Source organism: Mus musculus, chromosome 3 (assembly GCF_000001635.26).
Source record: "Mus musculus strain C57BL/6J chromosome 3, GRCm38.p6 C57BL/6J".
NCBI lineage: Eukaryota > Metazoa > Chordata > Mammalia > Rodentia > Muridae > Mus > Mus musculus.
This window is the reverse complement of record NC_000069.6, coordinates 98,918,617-98,932,735: the sequence shown is the minus strand read 5'-3', so window position 1 is coordinate 98,932,735 and position 14,119 is coordinate 98,918,617. Positions and strand designations below refer to the sequence as shown.

Sequence of the window (14,119 nt, the reverse complement as noted above, 5' to 3'; positions counted from 1 at the left end):
AGTAGGTCATTCAGGGATATTATACAAAACACAAACAATGTAGCTACTAAGTAAATGGGTGACTCAAAAGACTACAAAGAAAATGCAAACTGGTCAAATTCTAAAGCCAGAGTTGTGTGGATAATGTCAGACTAAGAGTTCCAAAGTCCAAAGAAGGATTGGCAGAGCTTTTGTTGTTAAACAAACACAAAGATATTTCAGGGTCTCTTGAGCCACATTTTTTGCCTCTTGGAAACACATTCATTTTATTGCATTTCACTGCTGTTTTAGTCACTTTTTAATTCTGCAGAAGCCATGCTCAGCCATTAGGTCACAGTGTGTTAATTCCTGAATGAAAGTTCTTGAGCATAGAAATGCATTCAGGATGAGGGTCTGCATGTCAACACATTAATTACTATTCTTGCTTCAGAGGTTCCATGGTAAGTACTGCTGAATACTGACAAACTATCAACTTTTGAAAGTTTTGTGTTGAAATTTTGTAATAAGAACAAAGCAACACAAAAGCCTAATCAAAAGAGAGACATAACTCTTTTTATGAAGGTCTTCAAAAATTACCTCTAGGCATTAATAATCCATTGATCTATTTTAATATTTAGTAAATGTTGGGGCACTTCTCTGAAGCAGAGGGGAGAGAGAGAGAGAGAGAGGGAGAGATATCTGCTATCTAGGCAGTCAAGGCAGGTCAAGGTCTGTTGGCAGGTTTCCCAGCCAGCTGAAGCATGGAACGGTAAGAGGAGGTGCACTTGAGGCTCAAGGCAAGGGGCTGCAGGTTCTATTGACCTTGATGGAAGGAACAGGGAGGCTTTTGGATGGGAACAGATGTCTTATGTGTATATTTCAGCAATGTTTCAGTTAGCTTGTGGCTTTGCCTCCCACAGAACTGTGAGGTATAAAAGGGCTTAGAAAAATAAACTCAAGGCTGGCAATGGTATTGACCTGTGGTTCTCCCATCTCTGTCTCTTGCATCTTCTTTCCACATTTCCTATCTTTAATCCTCCATCCCCCCCTCAGAGGCTGTTTGACTTCCTGCCAGCAGGCCAATACAAGTAAAGAATGCAATGATTCTTAATTATTATAATATAATAACTACATTTCATACTTAAGTATATAACTGTACATTTAAAAAAATATAAAATTACAAAAAGAAACTGTTAGTCCTATTAACCCTAGAAACAGGTCTTATCATTTACACTGCTGGAACGGTATAGACTTTTATTTAACAGAAAGAGTGAGCTTGTGTTCTTGGTCAACTAGAAGGAGAAATTCTAAGCAGTTGAATACGGACTGCTTCTTTCTTTTTCCTACCACTGCTTACCTTAGGTCTGTACCCCTCCTTTCCTTGAAGTTCAAAGCAATATAACAGTTGCATGTTGAGAGTCAGGCATACCCAGTGATTTGCATATCACTTAAAAATAAGTGTAACATAGTTGCTATTTAATTATTAAAATAAGAAAGAACTGAATGGATGTCACTTAAAATATAGAGGAAAAGTGTCTCTGACATAGAAGCACATGCAACCTGGTAGGAGCCAGCTCTTGTTTCAGCATGGTAGAGCATCTAACTTTTCTCAGTCTGTTTTAATGATATATAAAAAAATTACTAACATGAGCTCAGTTGTAGGGTAGATAAGGAAAAGGCTTATTTGAGATTTTAGTTGCCTTACCAATGGTACAACACTTCAAGACCTACAACAATATCATTGAAGGACTTTTATAAAAATTTTGAGGAAAATAGTTGATATTTTGTCTATAATTTGAAATAAAAAAAGTCTTGTATCTAATGATTATATGCTCAAAGTCACCTAGGAATAAAAAACCCTGTCTGGAGCCTGCCCAGGCCACTGCATGCCCAGTCAATGCTATTCTTCTCAATTGGTTGATTCCTTTTGTCAGTGATGGCAGGACAGGAGGTATCCCAGCCTTGGGTGTCCTTTTAATCTTTCAAGAACTTCTATTCAGATACAATTAGGCTCTTGATTTCAGCAAAGAAAAACAAGGTAGTATGAAGCACTGTTTGACATTATTGAAAGACATTTTAACATAGATCATAAGCTCTGGGGTTAATAGGATGCGAGGCACTCAGGAAAGGAGTAAGACTTTCTCAAGTGTGACCCATGCTTCTCCAAGGCTCTCTCTCTCTCTCTCTCTCTCTCTCTCTCTCTCTCTCTCTCTCTCTCTCTCTCTCTCTGTGTGTGTGTGTGTGTAGTGTATATGCATGCGTGTGACTTGTGTGGTATGTATGTGTGTGGAATGTGGTATGTATATGATGTCTGTGTCTGTATGAATGATTTATATGTTGTGTGATTTGTGTGTGTGTGTGTGTGGGGGGGTGGTGTGGTGTGTATACAACATGTGCATATGGGGTGTGAGTGATTTGTTTGGTGTGTGTGTGAGATTTGTGTGGTATGTGTATGTGTGATCTGTGTGGTATGTGTGTGGGGTGTATGTGCATGTGTGTTACTTGTGTGGTATGTATGTGTGTGGAGTGTGGTATGTATATGATGTCTGTGTACATATGAGTGATTTATTTGTTGTATGATGTGTGTGAGTGATGTGTGTGTGTGTGTGTGTGCGCGCGCGCGCGCGCGCGCGCGTGCACACGCAAGTATGCATATGTGCACATGTATGCGTGCATCCTAGTTGTGGATGTACACGGGTTTTTTGGAAGCATTTGGAATTTCATTGCTCAACAAGTTTCTTTTTTTATTAATTAGGTATTTTCTTCATTTACATTTCCAATGCTACCCCATAAGTCCCCCAAACCCTCCCCTCCACCCCCCCCCACCTCCCACTTCTTGGCCCTGGCGTTCCCCTGTACTGAGGCATATAAAGTTTGCGAGACCAATGGGCCTCTCTTTCCACTGATGGCAGACTAGGTCATCTTCTGATGCATATGCAGCTAGAGACACGAGCTCCGGGGGTACTGGTTAGTTCATATGCTCAACAAGTTTCTAAGAGACTCTCACCTCTTCTATCCCCATTTCATCTTTAACCTTTTCAACAGTAGCAATTTCAGGGGATTACAGTTCCAAGGATGCCTGGGATGGGTTTACAATCTGATAAAGTAAAATCAGAAATCACTATGGCTGGAGAAAAGAAGGAACCTAGGGCATTTACTTTAACTGTGAATGGCTTTTTTGGTGAGATTACCAGAAAGTCCCAGGTTTACAGCTGGGCAGGGAAGAAGTTAATTGTTAATTGTGCTGGAATTTTTGATTCTCAGCTGGTTGGAGGTTTCATCCAGATTCTGGGTTGAGGATCTGTTTTCCTTTCCTTGTCCTCATAACATCTCTTGTCTTTAGATCCTGCTTCACTTTTTAGAACAAACAAAACTCTCTGTCTTGAGGACTCCTGGAAGGTGTGCTATGCTACCTACCCTATGGAACAAAGACCAGATGAAAAGATGAATGGGATAGAACATTGATGTGAAAATATGCATAAGACTGATGAAAGTGCTTCCCATACACATTCTCAGACATGTCATTTGCTTGTGCCCTGAATAGCTGTGTATAATCCAAACATAGCAGAAAAACGAACACATGCCCAGGCTTTAGAAAGAAACTGTTGTAGGCAGGGTTTCTTCTGTACTCTGTATCTTCCCCCACTATCCAGCCAATAGGAAAAAAAGTGGGATAGAGACTGGAGGGATAATGTAGAAGAAAGCCAGGTGTCATACAGAAGTTGGATATTTTTCCAATAATGAAACCATGGATGCACATGTGTCTAGTGGAAATACCCAACTTCTTTTAAACTGGGTCGCCTGAGAATGGAGAGAACATGAGTTTTATTTTCTGTATGAAAGATATCTACAGAGTCATTAATGTGACCTATATATGAAAATGAGGCTGATGTAGTAGCTTGACATGGTGCAGCCAGAGACCATCCTGGTGTGTCACCTTGAATGAAGGGCCATTTGAAACCATTGCTGAGGATAATGATTAATCTTTACTGTCAACTTGTCTTGATTTGAAATCATCTGACAGATTTAGCTCTAGGTGTGCCCATGAGGACATTTCCATGTGGTTGACTGAGGTAGCAGAGTCTAACACCTAAATACAAGCGGTATCACCCTGTGACCTGACATGCCAAGCTGAGTAGAAAAAGGAAAGAAAAGACCTGATGAAAATTACTCTTCCTCTTTCTCTGTTTCCTGACCAGCTCCATGGCCTAGGTCCCTCCTTCCGCCACACCTTTCCTACCAAGGTGGAACTCGTTTCTCTGAACTACGAGCCAAACTAAAGTGTTTCTCCTTTAAGTTGCTTTTACTGTTTGACATTTGATCACAACAATGAGAAAAGTAACTATTACATCAAGACGTAAAATCGATCTGGGAAAAAGTGAGCCCACTGGGGATCTTAAGGCCATCAGAGGGGAATTCTGGTTCAAAAGAATGAAGTCCAGACATGGAGTTCTAGGAGGTAATAATTGCATCCTAGAGGATTCCTGGTGTGTGGGAGCATAGCATAGTTACACAGAGTGCAGGGCTCCTGGGAAGCAGTGTTATCAGAGGACCAAAGCAAACAAGCACATGGAGTGTATGTCTATGCTCATGTCTCTGAAACACTTGGATGCATAAGCAAAGGCAACCAGACATTTGTGGCTGAACTGCCCACCAACATGAGGAGGAAGTGGGAGAAGAAAATCTTCACTGTGACTTTGCTCATAAATTTTCCTGCAGTGACTGAGAAATCAGCAGGTTTAATGGGTCTACTTAAGAAATTACATTAGTGTGTCACTGTTAATTTAAGTGGAGATTCAAGACAGAAAGTTGGGCCTGACATAGGAAGAATAAAACTGGCACTTTCCTGGTTTGCTCTGTTTGCTCTGGTTGAAGAGTATCTAGATTGGCTATTATTTATCAAGTACCAATTTTATTTATATACTTCATACACATCAACTCATTTATTTTAATCTTAACTACTAACATATTACCTTTCCCTTCTCTAAAAACAATATGTAGAATGAGTCAACTATCCAAAATTATCCACTAATCATTAGTAAATCCAGAATTTGTGTCCTTGTCTATATGCAAGGACAAATTTTTAAAAATTTAAAAAAAATTTATTTTATTTTTAGTTTATTTTTTACACTCTGTCTTCCATTCCCTGCCCCTCCCTCCATCCACCCCACACCTCTTCCCCACCCCATCCAGTCTCCACATGGATGCCCCACCCCCTCACCCCACCTGACCTCTAAACTCCCTGGGGCCTCCAGTCTCTTAAGGGTTAGGTGCATCATCTCTGAATGAACACAGACTTTAAAACCCTGTCATTATATGCTGTCTATATGACAATAAATACAATCAGCATAAAGTTCAAGCTTATAATTTTAGTGACACCATCTTTATGCCCTTACATCCTTTGCCTCAAAGGACAATGATACTCACAAACCATAGAATCCCTTCCCCATCTCATTTTTACTGGGGACCATAGAGCCATGACCCCTAAACTTCATCTATTCAAAGATGAAAGGGAAGCAACATAGGCAGTGATTACTTCTTGCTTTGAGAGGTAAACGAAATACAAAGATTTCAAATGTGGGTCCATTAAAAGCCTGGATGACAGTGGTACTCAACCTGTGGGTTATGATCCTTTAGGGTCAACCAACTCTTTCACAGGGGACGCACATCAGAATATCTTCCCCATCAGATATTTACATTATGATTCTGAACAGCAGCCAGATTACAGTTATCAAGTATTAACAAAAATAATTTTATGGTTGGGGGGGGTCATCACAACATGAGGGACTGTATTAAAGGTTTGTAGCATTAGGAAGGTTGAGAACCACTGATGTAGGACCTACAGTTTCTTCTTTGCTCCTTAAGAAAATTTGCTTATTACCTCTAGACCAGCACTCTACATTGGGCACAGAATGAGGCCTTGGGAGAGGTATGCTGGGAGATCCACATACTGAAAATAGCAAAGGGCAAGTATGGCAGGAGATATCTACCTGGTGGGAAAAGGTATTCCTTGTCTGAAGCAGAGACACAAAACAGAAATCATTGCTCTTGGGGTTAAGTTTTCATTGGATACGTTGGTGGGGGCCTATTTCAAAGCTACTTTGAAGGAGTGGAGTAATATAAATTACCTGTAACCTCTACTCCAAAGCACTGACCATTTCCAGATAAGAGTGATGGCCTTTCCTCAGTATTTGTAGCTATCACTTTTAGAAAATTAGACAAAGAAAGAATGAAAAGAATAGAGTCTTTTCCCTTACAGTATATCCGGATTATGGTTTCCCCTCCCTCTGCTCCTCGCAGTTCCTCCCCACCTCCTTGCCCCTTCAGGTCTGTGTTTTATTAGAAAAGAGGCTTCTTAGAGATAACAAGCAAACATGACAAAGTAAAACATATAATAAGATGAGGCAAAAACTTTCATATCGAAGTTGGACATGGTAACCCAGCAGGAGGAGAAGAGTCCCAAGAGCAGACACAAGAGTGAGAGGCCCACTTGTTCTCATAGTCAGGGGTCCCATAAAAATATTAAGTTAATAGCTATAATATATACACAGAAGACCTGATTTACACCCAACTAGGCCTGTGCTTGTTGCTTTAGTCCCTGTGAACTCATATATTCCCTGCATAGTTGGTTTAGAGGGCCATGTTCTTGTGGTGTTCTCTATGCCCTATTGACTGAATTGTTAGTTTTCACATGAAGGTATCTGTGCCAGCAACCCACGGTACATATATATATCCATTTCCTTTTTGATTTAGCTTCATGCTTACATGTGTTATATTTATTATCAGGGAATACAGAATATCCGTAGTTTCTAGTTTTTTTCTATAGAACCTTTTAGTTGTCCAAGCATTTCACGACACTTGCAGTTTTCTTCCAGGGGGAGAATTTACAATCCCTCCCAATCCCCACATGAGTTAAGAATTACTCTTCACTTCTATCTATGATGGTCTTCCTTGGATTACTGCAGAGCTCCGACATAGACTGTATCTCAAGTTTCCAGTTCCTTGCTCTGCCCTTGTTCTTCGGAGCATAAGCACTGGCACCTGTGTCCTTATGTCTAACGAAGCCCCACACTGTGAAGTGTGCCATGTGTGCCTAAGTGTGTCCCCTTCCATGCTGACAGAATGCATCACTTGTCTCAGTTCTTCATCCCACCCTACATCTATGCCCTTTGATGTATGAATTTGAAGATTTTTCACTATAAATTACAGAGTGCATTTCCCAAATCTTAAATTTAAACGTAGACACGTGGCTTGACCAATAAAGAAAAGGGAAACTAGTTGTCTGTTCTAATACTGGACTGTTAGAAACCTTATGCACTCTGGCTTATGGAACTACGTTGAGCTACACCAGATATGACCTTCATAGGTCAGCTGAGCTTTAACATATTTGAGTATGGCTATTAGAAATCAGATAATCAGGAGCTGGGTGCATGCCTTTAAACCCAGCACTCAGGAGGCAGAGGCAGGCAGATTTCTGAGTTTGAGGCCAGCCTGCTCTACAAAGTGAGTTCCAGGATAGCCAGAGCTACACAGAGAAACTCTGTCTCGAAAAACAAAACAAAAAAAAAAACAAAGAAAGAGAGAGAGAGAAAGAGAGAGAGAGAGAGAGAGAGAGAGAGAGAGAGAGAGAAAGAAAGAAAGAAAGAAAGAAAGAAAGAAAGAAAGAAAGAAAGAAAGAAAGAAAGAAAGAAAGAAAGAAGTCAGATCAGACATGCAGTGGATATGAGTATAGATTAGCCAGTCTTTAGTCAGCTACCAGAAAGGAGAGCTAGTTCTTCTAGCTTTGACACTAAACTTTTGTAGTTAGTGCTCTTCAACATTTACATGATCATGGTTAGCTGCTTCTTGGGAAGGCTAGTCATTGTGTTTCCAACTGTGATTCCTTTTATCTTCAAGATAATATGAATTTTAGGGACTCCCCTGGTCTTCCCTACCTTTGGTGTTAAAGGAAATCCTGCTCTACCTGCAGTAGTTCACTCTCATTTTCTCCTAAAGGGATACTTTTGCAAAAATTGTATAGTGTCTTTTTATAGGTTCTCTTCTCTAAGACAGAGGCAAGCTTGTGAGTGTTGAAAGATCAAAAGTCCACTAGTACTCCTCTCCCAGAACAGATAGTGTGATCATTCAATTCTGTGAAACCCCCAGAGATGCACAGGATGGGCCTTTACAGGGCGTTGGAGGCTTCTCTAGCTGGAAATTTTCTCTGAGAACACATTGAAATAAATAAGTCTTTATTTGGTATCTGTACTGGCTGGTTTTATGTGTCAACTTGACACAAGCTGGAGTTATCACAGAGAAAGGAGTTTCAGTTGGGGAAGTACCTCCATGAGATCCAGCTTTGGGGTATTTTCTCAATTAGTGATCAAGGGAAAGGCCCTTTGTGGGTGGGACCATCTCTGGGCTGGCAGTCTTGGGTTCTATGAGAGAGCAGGCTGAGCAAGCCAGGGGAAGGAAGCCAGTAAAGAACGTCCCTCCATGACTTCTGCATCAGCTCCTGCTTTCTGACCTGCTTGAGTTCCAGTCCTGACTTCCTTCAGTGATGAACAGCAATGTGGAAGTGTAAGCTGAATAAACCCTTTCCTCCCCAACTTGCTTCTTGGTCATGATGTTTGTGCAGGAATAGAAACCCTGACTAAGACAGTATTCTACTGCACATATAACTCTAAACTAATAGTTTTATGAAGCAATTTAAATTCATAAAAATGAAGTATACAAAATCAGTACATCCATGTTAATTAACTGTATGGCACTGTGATAAATACTCTGGATAACCAACTTTTAGAAAGAAGGATCTATTTTGTCTCATAGTTTTAAAAGTTTCTTCAATGATCAATTGGCCCATTTTGGGGTTGGGGTGAGAGGCAGGGCTGTGAAAGCATGTCACCGCAAGAACATATGTCTTAGTTTCTTTTCATGTTGCTGTGATGAAATACTCCAAAAGAAGCAAATTCAGGAGGGAATGGTTTATTTAAGCTCACAGTTCAAGGTTACAATCCATCATTGTGAGGGATGGTCACATTGTATCCTTGGCAAGGAAGCAGATGGCAATGTATGGATGTATGCTGACTCTTTCTCAGCTTGCTTTCACTACTTACCCAGCCCAGGTACTGCCCACAGTTAAGTTGGGCTTTCCCACATCAACTGACATAAACATAATCCATACAATCTCACAAAGGCATGGGTGGATATCTAACTCCCTGGTGGTGACTTTGGATTCTCTATAGTTGATAAGAGCAGCCATCACAACATGCATGAGAGCAAAACTTCTTGCCATGTGTCTGGGAAGTGAAAGAAGAGACAGGGTCCAACAATCCCCTTCAAGGCCATACCTCCAATGACCTATAGACCTCGTGGTAGGTCTTTCTTTTACAGTTTCTACCACCTTTCAATAGCACCAATCTAGAAACCAAGCCGTTGTCCACATGGACTTTTAGGTGACTCCTCTCTAGACTGTAGCAATGTCTTCCCTAAGTTCAGTCACCTAAAAAAAAGAAAGCCATGGTCTGAACAGTTTCATTTTTTAAGTTCTCCATTCAGTATCTTGCCATTTTAAACTATGTAGAGGGCATCTAGGAACAGCCACTAAAACCCCCCACCTCTCTGTTCTGTACATATTAACAAAAGAAGTAATTGGCACGTGAAGTTGGAAATACACTTTGCTTCATCCAGAAGCCACACTTGAAGTTATATATATCTGACACTCAAGTGAGCTTACCCACTCTGGACTCTGAAAGTGGGAAATGGTCTTCCCTAAGAGATCAAGATGAGTCCTCTCTGTGAACAACTAACTTTCTCCCCAAAAGAAGGAGAGACTGAGCTGAGCATGTCCAGAAGACTCAGAAGCTAAGGAACTCCACCCTTCCCTAGAGAACAATAAATAATGAGACAAGGAAACCAGAAAGCTAAGTCATTCCCTTTAAGAAAAGTAAATATTATAAGATGCATTAAAATACTCTCACAGTAAGTTGTATTTATTTGCTATCAACCTAAGTGGGGCTGTAATAGAAAAGTTTCCATCACCATCATGTGCCTTCATTGCCACAAAGCAAGACAGATGTGTCTTCTGTCTCTTTATTGGCAAAGACAATAACACCTTTTAAATCCCCAAACTGAAGTGCTGTGAGTCACAGGGGAGTGGAGAGGGTTCTTTGTATACATTTGACCTGGCCAACCCACACATAAGAAAAACTTCTCTGTGTTTTATCAATTTGTTCACTAGTAAGGGGCTATCTTATTTCTAATAAAGACTTATCTAAATCGTATTATAGTTGGCCTTGCCCACTTTCAGATGTAATGTACTTTGATTTTCAAACAGATTCATCTTCTTCTAGAAACACGTCTCTCAGAAAAATTTGGATCCTCAGTGTGCTACCATTTTAGCATATGCCCAACCCATGACCAAGTTCGGCTGTGTAGGGGCTTATTGGGGTCAATGAACATTGTACAGTACACATTTAAGTTATAAGAACCGATAGATGGGTTCCCCAATGTGGTTGCCAAGGCTTTTTATAAAGTAGGTGGAGAGCAGGTATGGTTCTCATCAGATCCTGTCTCCACCATCTTACCATTCTGATTCATCTGCAGTGAAAAACAATGAGGGTGTGGGAGTGTGTGTCTGTGAATGTGTGTGCATGTGTGCATATGTGAGTGTGTGAGTGTGTTTGGGTGTGTGTATGTGTGTGTGCATGTATGTGTGTGTGTGTATGTGTGTATGTGTGTGTGTGTATGTGTTTCAAATTGCATTTTTTTGGTTACATCTTCTATGAGATGATTAAAGAACTTTAGCTCTTTGCAACCAGCTCAGCCAAAAGTTTGACTATGTTTCACTTTCCCAATATGGTTCTCATTTGCTTCCAACCTCATTCATTTCTTATTATTTGTCTTTCAGAGAAAAAGGCAGCAAGAAAAATCAACCTTGGGCTTCGTTAATTAAGGCTCACATTCTTGCTGGTATATTTCAGGAAGACAGTCAGTAACTTTTGCCCTATTCTCTGGAGACCCTTATAATGTGGTCCTATCCATTCATCAGGGCTCTGTGCAGCTCTGGGGCCCATACGGGTTTTGGTGGTCTTTAAGTCTGTTTTCATATGGAATTGTGGACATAGTATCAGCTTTTTTAAAGAGATTTTAAAAATTGTCTCCCTCTGCGGAATGCCAGCAAGCAAAAACTAGGATGGCCTCATAGATAACCCCTGGGAAGAAAGTAGGAAGTAAGAATTTCTACCAGGTTTGGTTATTTTTAAAAATTAAAAAAGGAAAGAAAGGCATGTACCAGCTTGCTCACTCCACACACTCTCAAGTACTTCAATATTATCCCCTTACTCACTTGCTCTCTGATACCCTGACCCATCTTAAGCTTAGCCTTGTTTTTCATAATAAACAAAAATAAATGCAAGGAAACGTAGGGTTATTTTCCCTGACATGGAAGCAGACGCAGTCAGGAAGAGAAGCCATATGTGTGCCTTTCTTTGTCCTCACATCTCTGCCTCTGCAAAGGAGACCAATGTGATTCAGTCATTTCCCCCTCAGTACCTTTCACTATTTTTATCAAAATAAAGCATTTAAGGTGGGATTCCCAAGTTAAAAATGACATGTTAAGTGAACCATCATGTTTATTCAACTCTTCTGCTACAAGCAACAGTGTGGGTGTTTTGGAGAAGTGTTGGGAAGTGAAGTCACAAGCCACATAAAATCCATATACAAGATAGAGTAGGACAGACAAACAGCAACAAAATGAGGTATACACAAGGATGCAAGGAGGGAGCGTATAATACATCCCGTATACTGATGATGTCACTGTTTGGCTTAAGTTAGGCACGTCCTGTGAAATTGCAGTTCTAAAATCCTTACATTCTTGTTGCCCTAGTCCTTAGTCCCTTTGGATGGTCCTTGTGGGTAGGGAGTAAGAAGGCTCAAGAGTCAATGACATAGAATCTGAGAGTTAGGTGAGAAACAGAAGCAAACTCATTTATTGCAGAATTGACGAGTGCCTTTATACCTTCCACCCATGCCCCATTGGTCCATGACATCTTGCCCCTTGTTGCTGGCAGCATCTGATTGGCTGACCAGGTAATGTGCTCTGTTGTCATTTGTCTCTGTATGCCAGGCAGAATCTTAAGGTTGCAAAATGCAGATGCAGCTGTTGGGCATGCATGGGCTGCCAGTCATGATATGATGACTCATTCCTCCTACACATTCTGTCACAGTCGTCTGGTAAAAAATGGCAGGTGAACAGTGTCCTTGCATTCGAGGGCATGTCTGGTAGGACAGTCAGTTGCAGGACTCCCTTGTTCTGACTAGGTGTGATGGCCTTAGTAGCTGGAAACAAGGAATTAATTCTCATGGCCTACAGGGACACTGATATTTTGAAATCAAGATGGTAACAATGGAATGGCCAAAGGAAGCTGAGAAAGAATAGCCAGTGAGTGGAGAACCAAGTCATAGTTAGTCTGCAATTAAGTGCAAAGAGCACCCAGTATCCTTGCTTGGAAGCCATTGACAACTCAGAAGAGAGGAGAGTCTTAAATCACAGGGTTAGTGGTGGCTTTGAACTATAAAAGTAGAAACAAATGCCTGGTTTAATGGGAAAAATGGGCATGATTATTGACATCACATCTAAGAAAAAATTGGAAATAAAATTAAGCAGAAAGCAAGAGACCTTAGAATTCTAAGCCTTGAGTAGGTGGCAAACCCCTCTCCTTGGAGCTTAGAGAACCCTGTGGAAGAGCCAACTGGGATGTAGCCACCAAGGGAACAAGGCTTTTTAATCAACAGGGTAAGAGCTCTTATGAACTAACAAACTGAAGCAGCATTCACAGTGCCTGCCAGGTCTGTACAGGTCTTCTGTGCACCTGTGCTCAGGTTATGGCTTCCAGTTCATGTTTTCATGCGATTACAGAGTGTGTGTGAACGAGTTGGTCTCTGCTTCTTGTACTTGCTCTTGGGTTCTTTTCTTTCTGTTTGATTGTCCTGTTCAACTCTGATGTGTCAGTTTTTGTTTTGTCTTACTATATTTTATTTTGCGGTATTTTATTGTTATCTCCTATAAACCTGTTCTTATCTTTAGAGAGACATAAAGGGAGTGGATCAGGATGAGAGGTGAAGTGGAGAGGAACTGGGAGAGAAAACCATAATCAGGATGTAGTATGTGTGAAAGAATCTATTTTCAATATGAAGGAAAAAAATTAAAGACAAGAAATCTAGAAAGACTAAAAGGAAAGAAAGAAGGAATAAATCAAGGAAAGCAGGCAGGTTTCAGTGTTTGGAAGGTTATGTTCTCTCAGTTATCTGCTCTTTCTGATGCTACAGAATAATTACCCTAAGTTTTCAGCTTCCTCGAACAAAGGCTAATGTTGACTTATCTGCAACTCAGTCCTTGAAAGTCCCATAACCATCTATATCCATTATTTCATTTGTTTAATCTTCATAGTGACCATTTATGGTAATTGGTATTATTGAATCCATTCTGCAGATGAGGAAAGCAAAGAACAGAGAGGCTCACTAATTTATCAAGCACTGAGATAGTGTGCTCAGAAAAAGGTGAAGGCAGAATTCAAATAGCTAGACTGGCTCTCGGGCTCACACTCCCATTCATGTGAGAACCAGAACACTCCCGCCTCCTTTAGTAGCATCTGTGTTTGAGATAATGAGGATCTTTCTTCCAGTGCTTGCCCTGCTGAATAGCATGTCCTTCTTTCTATCACTGCAGGTATGGCAGAGGCATTGGAAGGCTCCTGGAAGCCCCAGGAAGCATTCTTAACGCTATGGTGGATTATTCTGCACTGGACTATGATCTTTATTAAACCTCACAGACCACAGCCACTGCCACTAGAGGTCTGTGAGAAAACTGGAGTGGTGATGATAGACAAGGGTAGAGGAGTCAGGAGGCAGAGGCAGAGCTGGGTTATTGGGGTAGGGAGACAACAGTCGCTGGTGGTCCTCATGTCCCTGGCAATAAGCTTCACTAATAGTTTGCCCAAGCACTCAGGCCATTCTTCGTACATACTCTTTGCAAGAAAGCATGCTCAATGACAGCAATATTCTACCGTGTCTGGTTTCCCTTTCTTTGATAACCCCAGTAGTTATTATTGTATCTGATAGAATGACCCAAGGCAAGGAATCCCAACACAGTATTTCCAGGATTGCTTAAGAGTTCCTCCAT

General features: G+C 40.9%; 1 long non-coding RNA gene across 1 annotated transcript in view; it reads left to right on the top strand.

The window, feature by feature from the left end:
* Positions 1-214: 214 nt before the first annotated feature.
* Positions 215-14,119, top strand: part of Gm31880 — a 34,696-nt gene continuing 20,791 nt past the window's right edge. Inside the window, exon 1 of the long non-coding RNA XR_375888.2 lies at positions 215-419. This is a non-coding gene — a long non-coding RNA (predicted gene, 31880). The remainder of the gene's footprint in view (positions 420-14,119) is intronic.